This window comes from Oncorhynchus nerka, linkage group LG5 (genome assembly GCF_034236695.1).
Source record: "Oncorhynchus nerka isolate Pitt River linkage group LG5, Oner_Uvic_2.0, whole genome shotgun sequence".
NCBI lineage: Eukaryota > Metazoa > Chordata > Actinopteri > Salmoniformes > Salmonidae > Oncorhynchus > Oncorhynchus nerka.
The window spans coordinates 67,005,033-67,019,214 of NC_088400.1; the positions used below are offsets into that span (position 1 = coordinate 67,005,033).

A 14,182-nucleotide genomic window follows, 5' to 3' on the forward strand; every position below is an offset into this window, starting at 1 on the left:
TAGTCTAAACCATTCTGAAGAGTTCTCGGCCATGCACGGAGTAAATTGACGATTTCTACTACAGTACACAGCAGACCAGACCTGCACTCTTCATTATGGTCGTTGTTGAGATGTAACGTTAGGAGACCGTTGGAGATTTGGTTGTAAAACCGCTGTCTGTAGCACATTGAATGGTTGTGATGATTTCCAATCAGAGGGCAAGTACACTGCAATCGAAGGCGAGCTTATAGAGATCAATGTACAGTATGGATGTATGCCTGGCTGGACATAGAGGATCGATCGGGTTATACTGCACCATGGACTCTGAAGTTATAGAGAGAGTTGGAGAGAGTGAAAGAGAGAGAGAGAGAGAGACCACATCCACATAATGCATGTCTGGCTGGACATAGAGGATCGATCGGGTTATACTGCACCATGGACTCTGAAGTTATAGAGAGAGTTGGAGAGTGAAAGAGAGAGAGAGAGAGAGACCACATCCACATAATGCATGTCTGGTCGACCACAGCCTGACATTTTCAAAAGATCAACAGCCTCTCCTGCATTGATATCTTCAACAATGCAAAGCACTTAAGCACAAAGGGTGATTAACACAAAAGCCCACTGCTCTAATGGATGATCATTGTACCGATATGTCTGATTCAGATATGGAACAGAACACTAATAATAATAGTAATAATAATGGATTGGATTTATATAGCTCCATTTTACCAGTCAAAGCGCACTACGACTCTCATCTGAGACCAGGTCATTGCTTAACTCGCTAATGAAGTGTTTCGATGCTAACAAATCGGTAACCATCAATACTTATTTTATTAATTTCGACAACACACATTTTGTTTACCCTAAGTTTCTTTAATAAATTCCACTCCACCACTTCAAGGACTAGTGTCCTCTCTACAATGTTGACTCTATCCAGGGTCGACAGACAGGCAGGGGTGAAAGAGCTCACTCAAGGAGAAAAGGGAATTGCTATCAGCCCATCTGCACATTCACTGAGCATTCACTATAAACCCCGGACACCTCTGGCTTTAGCCAGGCCCACAGGAAGGTCTGGAGAATTCCTAAGCAGCGCTCGGAGGGGAGGGCTACTGAAGCAAGGCCAGACAGAGATCTAGACACAGCACAACACAGTGGGGTCCTTCAGGCACTGCTGGGTCAGACTCTGTGGGCCCCACTAGCTGAGTGTAAAAGTTTCCTCACTGTAGGCACAGATCTAGGATCAGATTTACCCTCCCCTTAATCCTCACCTTAACCATTAGGGGAGAAATGACCCAAACGGACCTTACATCAGTGCTGAGGGGCGACCTCATCTGACTTCTCTAACCCCAAAAACCACTTGGCAGCCATCCAAACCTCCATGGCCAAGCTCCGAGTCAGTCCTTGTATGGTCCAGTGGAGCGAGGAGGCTGCGAGTGGAGCCAGGCTAGCCAGCGATGGCTCACTGCCTACCCAGGGACGGCTCACTAAGCTCAGGCTGTGTCCCACACCTCCAGCCCCTGACTCCCTGGGCCCTGGAAGTCCATCTAATGACAGACCAACAGCATAGTGCTGTAGTGTAGCTTGTAGGCTATACTGTAGGTGCTTTTCCCAGGGCTTTGGCCATTGTGTGGAGGATCAATGGGACACGTGAGTAGAATGTGGAGGAGAGTTGTCTGAGTCAGTGAAGCGAGGACATTGATGGGTGGAGGGGCTGTAGAAGCCAAAGGAGAAATGTTGCTCCTTATCCCCACAAATCCCTGTCGAAGGAGGGAGAGGGGAATCAATGTCTCTCTATCTCCCAGGATAATTTCCCTCTGCTTTAGGATATGAGAGTAGAGAGGGCTGACACAGTTTGCCGTGGCCTCAGAGGCTGACACTCAGGAGCACAGACGTCTGCTGTCCCCCCTTACTTTCCCTATCCCTCTCTCAGTCTCCTCTTCCTCTCTGCCTCTCCCTTGCTTTTTATCTGCTCTCTTTCTTCCTCCCTCTATCTCGCTTTCTCTCCTAAAGCCAGTCCCGGGAGGGCAGCAACCAGGGCTACATTATGGATGCAGATTCAGGAGTATAACAAACAAAGGGGCCAGACGTGTGCTGGTGCAGTAGCTGGGGAGTAGGGACTCTGCAGTAGCCCGGGCTACAGGAACAGGTTCCAGTCATACCAGACGCTATCCTATAGGAGAGAAGAGCTTGGAACCCCTGACCAGACCAAATGGCTTCAATGAGGAAGTGAAACGACCAGTAAGGAGAAGGACAAGGACACAGTAATTCGAACTCTGTGACCCAAAAGGGTACAGCGCCGGCTGTCTTCATTTGTCTCAACTTTCACATGTAATGTATCTTTGACTTAAGGCAGATTTAAAATTCTCTCTATGTGATTCTATTTTTGAGGAAAGTCCTCAAAAGGAATAAAGGAATGACCTTTGAGGCTTGCTTCTCCGTGACTTTGATTAGGCCCAAATCTCATAATCACTGATCATTCTGACTTCTAAATCTAAATCCATGACCTTCTCATTTCTTCTGCCCTCGGCTCTTCTGATGGTTGACTGAAATTGCAGCAAAAGCGTCTTGGCATCACGAATCAATTTGCTGGTCCCGCTTTCCCACCATCACCACCCTTTCCTGCTGCATACAGACAGAATCCACACCATCGACCCCTTTAAATTGTCCCTCTAGGGCCTCTGTACTGAAGTCTCCCCCAGTGTGGAGAAGTAGCTCTCCCCCTTCCCTCCCTTCCTCCTCTAGGTGACATTTGTATAACCATCCAATTCAGCTAAACACACGGTAGCAGTTTAGAGCCTTTTCAACTATATAGATACTTCTTTATGTGCTGTGCTGTGCTGTGCTGTGCTGTGCTGTGCTGTGCTGTGCTGTCCACCGCTGCACCGCGGACTTTGACAATTCAGATAACCTTGTGTTTCTTCAAAAAATTGCTTGTTTTAAAAATCCTAGGCACTTAAGCAGCCGTTCGCAATCCATTTCATTAAAACAAAACGATAAATTACATGCAGGCTATCAAGGGAGGGAGAAGTAAACCGGACGTAGCTAAATTATGACCTTGCGCCGGAGTCGAGAGAACATTTTAAGGGGATATCCTGACACGTGCATAAATTTAAGGCCAGAAGTGCTGATGTGTCAATCATTCGCCGTCCCAGAGGGCATTGCGCCAGACAAGTCCATATTTCATGCTCCGTGGGAGCCGCTATATGTAAATTTATGTGGGCATGGGAAACAACTGAAACGTATGTTACAGATCTTGTATGATCTTTGTGATGCCTCAAGGTAAGATGGAATCGCATAACATTACATCATAATAGTACATGTCAATCACAATATATCACAGTACGGTTACAATATCACTTCTATGAGGCCTATGTACTGGCCGCCTAATCAATATATTTTCATAAGGTATAATGAAAAGAGAGTTTTGAGAAGGAAAGATAACGTTTTTTAAAACATCTCCTTGTGTAATTCTCTTGGTCCCTGAAGATGCTTGTGAGTAACGCCATTCTGTTTATGCGTAAGCCTCAAAACATTCCAAATCCATAGTTTCATTAAGCCCTAATCTGTCAACAGTCTCACATTTCAGCATGACTTCCAATATAATCTTTCCTACTTTCCCCAAACCCTGGTAATCAATTCTGATGAGTCCCTGACAGGAGGATGACATGAGAGAAAAGGTTATACTGTCTGTGTGTGTGTGTGTGAGAGAGACAGAGTGAGAGAGATCTAAGTAAGACAGCGAGATGTGTAAGAGAACATGTCTGAATATGTGTGTGTGTATAAAGGTGGCCTAGCTAGGGTGACAGCACATGGAGCATGCTGATGAGCTCTCCCCGAGCACTGATCGTATTATGTCTCCCCCTTTTCTCCCTCCCTCTCCCTTTCTCGCTCTCCTTCTCTCTGCAGGTATTAGGCCTCCTATCCCAGTGACTGACACTTTCCTCAATCACGGCTACAGTATTTGCATTCATAATGACCGTGGCACCCTGCCTGGACCAGTGGGAGCTGTCACAGCGCACCCTGAGTCATTTGAGTCGACGCACCGTAACTTGGACAGACTGGCCCTGACAATAACATTTTCAACAGTGGCCTTGTCACAAAAAGACCATTTTAATGACACAGGCTACCTACTGCAACACTTAACCAGATTGACTCAGGATGGCTTCAATCATATTTTCTAAAAGAGAGGGAGAGATGGGGTTCCGTCTGTAGGAGTTTGACGGACGAATGGATGTGTGGAGCTGTCAAGATTGGGATGTGTCCCACTGGGCCTGCTCTTGCACTGCACCCTGGGATACTGGGGTGACTGGTTGGGATCCACACTGAGTCTGTAAATGACAGGAGGATGGAGATGGGTTCCCACTTTGAATGCGGATTGGTTCAGAGTGGTGCAGTGGTGGGGGGTGGGACGGAGACCCCCTGCTATGGATCAATGGTGCAGGGAGACAGATACAGGACTGCAGAGTGGGTTATATGGAAATTGACTAGTGAGAACACTACAGTACATAAAATATAGATTTTATCCTATAATGTGAGATGATTATGAACCTCAATATACTGTAACGTAAACTCACTCACTTTTGTACATCGCCTTGGTCCGTACAATTGAACTTATTTTAGCGCCCAAAAAACGTAATACTTCCAGATCAACTGTAATGTCAATACCATTGTAAAGCACAATTTCTTCCCTTTCCAACAGAATTCATGCCGAGACCTCCACGCTGCCCGTTTCTGCATGATTCAAGAAGGCAATGAGCTCCGTCGGGTCTTTTAAAAAATGTCGGGTTGGGAAGCTAAACTAATGCGTGATAGTGAGAAGGAGAGATGTTGTGTGGGGAAGCTAAACTAATGCGTGATAGTGAGAAGGAGAGATGTTGTGTGGGGAAGCTAAACTAATACGTGATAGTGAGAAGGAGAGATGTCGTGTGGGGAAGCTAAACTAATGCGTGATAGTGAGAAGGAGAGATGTTGTGTGGGGAAGCTAAACTAATGCGTGATAGTGAGAAGGAGAGTTGTCATGTGGGAAAACGGCTTTTTTCCCCTCGATCTGTCCACCTTATCACCTTATCGCCTCTGAAATGTAAATAAAACACTATAAAGAGTTCATATAATGTGTCATACCTATTGTGTCATACCTACCTACATACCTATTTGAAGGTTTGTGTCGGATTTGAATGTTGTTTTTAGGGCGGTGCTAAAGTCATCTTCAGAAGTAAACAGCGGCTTTGAGAATGATGATCGCTTCCAGTGATGACGCAAAAAAGGACTAAGTATCCCTCCCTTACCCCCGTCACTGTCCATTTCCTGTTTCTAAAGGATGAGAGGAGGTAGAGAGAGATTGTAAGACAGAAATAGTTGCTTTATGCGTGCTGTACATTACGGCATGATACGTCAATATGTAACGGAGGGTCCATTTTTTCAACTTTTCTCCAACACTATAGAGCCATTACCATGTCGATCAACGCTTGAATAGAAACGTAGTTCACACCCCCGATTTTGAAGTCAACACAGTCGCTACAGTCCCATTAGTTTTCTTTGCAGCCTCGTTTAAATGTCGGGGTTGCGCACATTTGTACGGAATGGGGTGAGTTTAAGTTACATAAAATATCAATGTTATCCTATAATGTGAGAAGACTGTTAACCTCAAGTTCTAGTCAGAAATTAACAGTACATAAAATATACATACAATATATATACGAATCAGAATATTTATGAATGACATACATTTATGCAAATGCTTTAAAGATGGAACTAGACATATGCAAATTAGATTTATATAGTCAGCCAGCCAGTCAGACAGCCAGACAGCCAGCCAGCCAGCCAGTCAACCATCCAGCCAGCCAGTCAGACAGCCAGCCAACCAGCCAGCCAGCCAGCCAGTCAGCCAGTCAGTCAGCCGCATTGCAACAGTAAACTGTGGAAGTCATCATGTGGAAGTTAATCTATCTCTGGATAGTGAGGCTGTAATACTAAAGCTCATGAGGAATTATGGAGAGATTTCCAGAAAAGCTGCTGGCAGCAATTTCTCTGTCTTTTTATTAGCCAAGATGTGCAATTTGTGCTAGTGCTTAATGTGACAGGATTCCTCTTGTTTGCCATATGATTCGGGACAGACATGGAGGCTGGGAGGCTAGGTCTGGGAGGGCTCCAGGGATAGACATGGACGCTGGGAGGCTAGGTCTGGGAGGGCTCCAGGGATAGACATGGACGCTGGGAGGCTAGGTCTGGGAGGGCTCCAGGGATAGACATGGATGCTGGGAGGCTAGGTCTGGGAGGGCTCCAGGGATAGACATGGAGGCTGGGAGGCTAGGTCTGGGAGGGCTCCAGGGATAGACATGGAGGCTGGGAGGCTAGGTCTGGGAGGGCTCCAGGGATAGACATGGACGCTGGGAGGCTAGGTCTGGGAGGGCTCCAGGGATAGACATGGAGGCTGGGAGGCTAGGTCTGGGAGGGCTCCAGGGATAGACATGGACGCTGGGAGGCTAGGTCTGGGAGGGCTCCAGGGATAGACATGGACGCTGGGAGGCTAGGTCTGGGAGGGCTCCAGGGATAGACATGGACGCTGGGAGGCTAGGTCTGCGAGGGCTCCAGGGATAGACATGGACGCTGGGAGGCTAGGTCTGGGAGGGCTCCAGGGATAGACATGGAGGCTGGGAGGCTAGGTCTGGGAGGGCTCCAGGGATAGACATGGACGCTGGGAGGCTAGGTCTGGGAGGGCTCCAGGGATAGACATGGAGGCTGGGAGGCTAGGTCTGGGAGGGCTCCAGGGATAGATATGGACGCTGGGAGGCTAGGTCTGGGAGGGCTCCAGGGATAGACATGGACGCTGGGAGGCTAGGTCTGGGAGGGCTCCAGGGATAGACATGGACGCTGGGAGGCTAGGTCTGGGAGGGCTCCAGGGATAGACATGGAGGCTGGGAGGCTAGGTCTGGGAGGGCTCCAGGGATAGACATGGACGCTGGGAGGCTAGGTCTGGGAGGGCTCCAGGGATAGACATGGAGGCTGGGAGGCTAGGTCTGGGAGGGCTCCAGGGATAGACATGGACGCTGGGAGGCTAGGTCTGGGAGGGCTCCAGGGATAGACATGGAGGCTGGGAGGCTAGGTCTGGGAGGGCTCCAGGGATAGACATGGACGCTGGGAGGCTAGGTCTGGGAGGGCTCCAGGGATTGACATGGACGCTGGGAGGCTAGGTCTGGGAGGGGTCCAGGGGGTGAAACAAAGATTTAGGACAGACCACACCACACATGCACATGTGCGTGCATACTGCACACACACACACACACACACACACACACACACACACACACACACACACACACACACACACACACACACACACACACACACACACACACACACTACCCTCAAGACTCCCGCTCCAACGCAGCAGGCTGTCACTGCCAGCTTCACACTACCAACACTCCCACCGTATGGGGACTGATGTATAAGACAGTATTATTTCCTACAGATAAAGGTTCTCTCCAGGTTCCAGAACAATAGGAATGTGTCAAGCCTTTGTGTATGACAATGTCCCTGAAAGAGATTCATACAATTTCACTTCAATACAATGTCACACAAAAGCTGCCTACCTGGCAGATATGTATAGAATATACTGTACATACAATACCTAGACAAGACAATGTGTTCATAGTCCTCTGAATGGATGTGTGTGTGAGTGCACATGGAGTTGGTCTCTGTAGGTTTACAGGGCAGAGTGAAAATCCACAACAGAAATCAGTAAATCACCTCCTCTGACATATTAGTGGTTTGAGTGTGGCATGCTCATTAAATAGATGATGCTGCTGTTTCCCAGAACTGTGTTCTTGTCAACAGAGATGATCTGCATGATCTATCCATGTCAGACAGAAGGTATTATCCATGCCAGACAGAAGGTATTATCCATGCCAGACAGAAGGTATTATCCATGTCAGACAGAAGGTATTATCCATGTCAGACAGAAGGTATTATCCATGACAGTCAGAAGGTATTATCCATGACAGACATAATGTATTATCCATGACAGTCAGAAGGTATTATCCATGACAGTCAGAAGGTATTATCCATGACAGACATAATGTATTATCCATGACAGACAGAAGGTATTATCCATGCCAGACAGAAGGTATTATCCATGACAGTCAGAAGGTATTATCCATGACAGAAGGTATTATCCATGACAGACAGAATGTCAGACAGAAGGTATTATCCATGACAGACAGAATGTATTATCCATGCCAGACATAATGTATTATCCATGCCAGACAGAAGGTATTATCCATGACAGACAGAAGGTATTATCCATGCCAGACATAATGTATTATCCATGACAGACAGAAGGTATTATTCATGACAGACAGAAGGTATTATCCATGACAGACAGAAGGTATTATCCATGACAGACATAATGTATTATCCATGACAGTCAGAAGGTATTATCCATGCCAGACATAATGTATTATCCATGACAGTCAGAAGGTATTATCCATGACAGACATAATGTATTATCCATGACAGACATAATGCATTATCCATGACAGTAAGAAGGTATTATCCATGCCAGACAGAATGTATTATCCATGACAGACAGAAGTTATTATCCATGCCAGACAGAAGTTATTATCCATGACAGACAGAAGGTATTATCCATGCCAGACAGAATGTATTATCCATGACAGACAGAAGGTATTATCTATGCCAGACAGAAGGTATTATCCATGCCAGACAGAAGGTATTATCCATGACAGACAGAATGTATTATCCATGACAGACAGAAGGTATTATCCATGACAGACAGAAGGTATTATCCATGCCAGACAGAAGGTATTATCCATGACAGACAGAAGGTATTATCCATGCCAGACAGAAGGTATTATCCATGCCAGACAGAAGGTATTCCCTCAAAAGGGACAGGGAGTCAAACAATGTCAACACATGTCCAGAAACACACAGACAGAAGCTACACTGGCTGAACTCTCCACTTCTGGCTCTCATCCAGACAGCTGTGTGTGTGTGTGTGTGTGTATGTGTGTGTGTGTGTGTGTGTGTGTGTGTGTGTGTGTGTGTGTGTGTGTGAGAGAGAGAGATAGACTATGTGTGTGTGAGTGTGTACTCTTCATTCCAAGCTTGTAGACTATAGTGCAGATAAGCAGCTTTTCCATACCTGCTCGTGTCCCATTAGACCCCAGCAGATAAACAACAGCAACGCTCAATATTCTCAATTACTACATGCATTTGCATCTCATTGCCAACCAAGCCCCACTGCAAGGGAACTCTATCTCTTTCTCTGAAGAGGTGCAGAAGAGAGACAAAAGATAAACGCTGGAAGGAACCATGCAGGGGTTGTCAAAGAGATCTGGACTGGTACACAGGTGCAGGAAGGGGGGTGTAGTTTTGTGAGGATCAGCCCTTTAAACTTCTTATGGCTTGGGGGCAGTATTGAGTAGCTTGGATGAATAAGGTGCCCAGAGTAAACTGCCTGCTACTCAGGCCCAGAAGCTAAGATATGCATATTATTAGTAGATTTGGATAGAAAACACTCTGAAGTTTCTAAAACTGTTTGAATGGTCGGATTTCTTCCGACCAGGTAGTGGCAAATCTGAGGTTTGTAGTTTTTCAACTCTTTGCCTATCCAAGATACAGTGTAAATTTGGTCCGATTCCACTTCCCAAGGCCTCCACTAGATGTCAACAGTCTTTAGAACCTTGTTTCAGTCTTCTACTGTGAAGGAGGAGAGAATACGAGCTGATTGAGTTGAGGTCTGCCAGAAGGCCATGAGCCGATCACGCGTGCTCCCGTGAGAGGTAGCTGCGTCCATTGCATTTCTAAAGACAAAGGAATTCTCCGGTTGAAACATTATTGAAGATTTATGTTAAAAACATCCTAACGATTGATTCTATACATTGTTTGACATGTTTCTACGAACTGTAATGGACTTTTTTTACTTTTCGTCTGGCCTGCGCGTCATGAATTTGGATTTGTGAACTAAAGGCGCGAATAAAAAGGAGGTATTTGGACATAAATGATGGACTTTATTGAACAAAACAAAAGTGTATTGTGGAACTGGGATTCCTGGGAGTGCATTCTGATGAAGATCATCAAAGGTAAGTGAATATTTATAATGCTATTTCTGACTTCTGTTGACTCCACAACATGGCGGATATCTGTATGGCTTGTTAAGGTCGCTGAACGCTGTACTCAGATTATAGCATGGTGTGCTTTTTCCGTAAAGCATTTTTGAAATCTGACACAGTGGTTGCATTAAGGAGAAGTGGATCTAAAATTCCATGCATAATACCTGTATCTTTTATCAATGTTTATTATGAGTATTTCTGTAAATTGATGTGGCTCTCTGCAAAATCACTGGATGTTTTGGAAGCAAAACATTACTGGACATAACGCGCCAATGTAAACTGAGATTTTGGGATATAAAACATACATGTATTGTGTAACATGACGTCCTATGAGTGTCATCTGATGAAGATCATCAAAGGTTAGTGATGAATTTTTATCTATATTTCTGCTTTTTGTGACTCCTCTCTTTGGCTGGAAAAATGGCTGTGTTTTTCTGTGACTAGGTACTGACCTAACATAATCAGATGGTGTGCTTTCGTCGTAAAGCCTTTTTGAAATCGGACACTGTGGTGGGATTAACAACAAGTTTATCTTTAAAATGGTGTAAAATACTTGTATGTTTGAGGAATTTTAATTATGAGATTTCTGTTGTTTGAATTTGGCGCCCTGCATTTTCACTGGCTATTGTCATATCGATCCCGTTAACGGGATCTCAGCCGTAAGACGTTTTTAAGGCCCCACTCAATGAAAACCGACCAGACTTGTACATGGGAACCGATATGAATTCATGTGTAGCGAAGGAAGCATGTTTGAATCAATATGCAATGTGTGTCTTTCTTATCTTGTTGAACACATTCATCCAAACACATTTTTGCAGCGAAAGAACAATGGCATTTTTACCGCCGAAGCTTATTAACAGGGTTATGATTGGATTGGGACCCTAACAATAGCATGAATGGAGGCAAACCAAAGGGGACAGGGACGGGGAAGTGTGGGGGGGGGGGGGGGAGTCAGTGGTTCTATAATGGAGGCAGCCAGATAGTCAGTCAGCCAGCTTGTCATGCTGGCCCACTATAGTTACCTCTGTTTCTGGACCCTGATGGGCTCTAGGGATGCAGGACTGGGCCATGGGCAAGGAGTCTGGTCTGGAGCCACATCATACAACACTCTACATCACAGAGCCAGTAGAGGGGGTGTCACAACAAAGGCTGGGGCCTATGACTCTCTGCTGCCCTGGGGGCAGCCAGCTGGCTTGGGTCACCTCAGAGATCTGTATATAGCAATGAGATGCTCAGGTCTCCGCCCAAACAATGGGAATCGTTGTTCCTAAAGGCGGGAAGGCAGGCGAAAAGCGTAGGTCTAAAATAAGCCCATAGAAACGCATTGCGTAAAACCTCTCACTGCGCCTCTTCCTCTCTCGTCACCTCAGATCGCACACCCAGGGTAGAGTCCTGGGCCCAAGATATTTAGTTATGAGAACTTATAGTAGCCCATCTTTTGATTATAGCTAGTTTAACTCCCAGGGTAGAGTCCTGAAGGTCCTCATCAACGTCCAGATGAATGGAACAGTGAATGAATCAGTAGCATTATATGGCATTGCTGTGCGCTCTGTAATAGTGGACTGCTGGACATATAGAACAGTGTTTGAATGAATCTCCCTCTCACAACTCCAAGTCATTTATTCAGTGGCCGTTGTCGATAAGGTATGGCTATTTTAAGGTAAAGACCTTGAGAAAATTGAGAGGCGAAGAAAACTGCCTGTCTGGCAGTCTTAGGTCAACATCTTGGAAAATGTGGTGTCATTGCAAAAAAAAGAGTGAGAGAGAAGGAGGCGTACCTTGAGGGCTCAAACTAATGATGCATGTAATAAACTAACCTTCTGCCCAAAGAAAGCTGGCACAGACGGAAAATAATGGATAGTACGTAAAACGAATGAAGCGCTTAGATCATTTGTATTTCATCCATGAATATGATATTTCTTGTTGTAAACACTGTGAGCCATATCAATAAGTCGCTCTGGATAAGAGCGTCTGCTAAATGACTTAAATGTAAATGTAAATGTAACACGCATCTCATTAAAACCAATGATATACAGTGCATTTGGAAAGTATTCAGACCCCTTGACTTTTCCACATGTTGTTACGTTACAGCCTTATTCTGAAATGGATCTAATACCCCATAACAATAAAGCAGAAAAAGGTTTTTAGACGTTTTTGCTCATTTATATTTTTAAGAAACTATGGAAATTTGACATTTATATAAATATTGATATGCTTTACTCAGTACTTTGTTGAAGCACCTTTGGCAGAGATTACAGCCTCGTGTCTTCTTGGGTATGATGCTACAAGCTTGGCACACCTGCATTTGGGGAATTTCTCCCATTCTTCTCTGCAGATATTCTCAAGCTCTGTCAGGTTTGATGGGGAGTGTTGCTGCACAGCTATTTTCAGGTCTCTCCAGAGATGTTCGATTGGGTTCATGTCAGGGCTCTGGCTGGGCCACTCAAGGACATTCAGAGACTTATCCCGAAGTCACTCCTGTGTTGTCTTGGCTGTGTGCTTAGAGTCATTGTCCTGTTGGAAGGTAAACCTTTGCCCCAGTCTGAGGTCCTGAGCGCTCTGAAGCAGGTTTTCATCAAGGATCTCTCTGTACTTTGCTCCATTCATCTTTCCCTCGATCCTGACTAGTCTCCCAGTCCCTGCCACTGAAAAACAACCCCACAGCATGATGCTGCCACCACCATGCTTCATCGTAGGGATGGTGCCAGGTTTACTCCAGACGTGGCGCTTGGCATTCAGGCCAAAGAGCTTAATCTTGGTTTCATCAGACCAGAGAATGTTGTTTCTCATGGTCTGAGAGTCTTTTAGGTGTCGTTTGGCAAACTCCAAGCGAGCTGTCATGTGCCTTTTGCTGAGGAGTGGCATCCGTCTGGCTACTTTACCAGAAAGGCCTGATTGGTGGAGTGCTGCAGAGATGGTTGTCCTTCTGGAAGGTTCTCCCACCTCCACAGAGGAACTCTGGAGCTCTGTCAGAGTGACCATCAGGTTCTTGGTCACCCCTTCTCCCCCGACTGCTCAGTTTGACAGGGCGGCCAGCTCCAAGAAGAGTCTTGGTGGTTCCAAACTTCTTCCATTTAAGAGTGATGGAGGACACTGTGTTCTTGGGGATCTTCAATGCTGCAGACATTTTTTGTACCCTTTCCCAGATCTGTACCTCAACACAATCCTGTCTCTGAGCGCTATGGACAATTCCTTTGACCTCATGGCTTGGTTTTTGCTCTGACATGCACTGTCATCTGTGGGACCTTATATAGACAGGTGTGTGCCTTTCCAAATCATGTTCAGTCAATTGAATTTACCACAGATGGACTCCAATCAAGTTGTAGAAACAAACAAATACATATTAAAGCATTAGACCTCTCACTTAAGGCATCAGTCATACAAAAGTTATACTTAAATCCAAACTGGTTCTCTAGTAAATTGGTACGAATTTATCCTATGTCATCCTATGTCATCCTATGTTCAAGAAGGGCCTTTTTCCCTTTATTCAGATTACACTTTCGATTGTTTGAAAAGGAAATAATCTCCAAAATATCTTTATTTTTTAAACAAGCCTTAGAAAGTTGGTTGCAATTTCAGTTTAATCCACCTGAAAAGACAGAACAAATAATACAACAAATATTATGGTTAAATTCAAATATACTAATTGATTTAAAAAAATGTATTTTTTGATAATAATTACCAGAAAAATGGAAGAGGCAAGTAGAGGGAGAAAAAAGTAAGGAACTTGTATGTCGGCCCTGTATTAAAGAACATAAATGGTTAAAGAAAAGTGTGATAAATAAAAACATATACCAATTTCATTTTAGGACCAAAAAACTGACAGCTGTGTCATACAAATTGCAAAATAATTGGGAAGATATTTTCAATGTACCCATTCTATGGCACATGGTTTATGAATAGATGCGCAACACAATGCTGGATGCAAAACTTCTAATTTTTCAATTAAAATTACTATACAAAATTCTTGCAACTAATAGAATGTTATATATATGGGGGATACAATCTTCCCAGCTCTGCAGATTCTGCTGTGAGGAGGCAGAGTCATTAGACAATTTATTTTGGTATTGTCC

The 14,182-nt window shown here is 44.9% G+C and overlaps 1 protein-coding gene across 1 annotated transcript in view; it reads right to left on the reverse strand.

Moving 5' to 3' along the window:
• The window catches only part of LOC115126160 (interleukin-1 receptor accessory protein-like 1), a 423,550-nt gene that overhangs the window by 100,649 nt on the left and 308,719 nt on the right, over window positions 1–14,182 (reverse strand). The gene's annotated exons all lie outside the window — the stretch shown is intronic.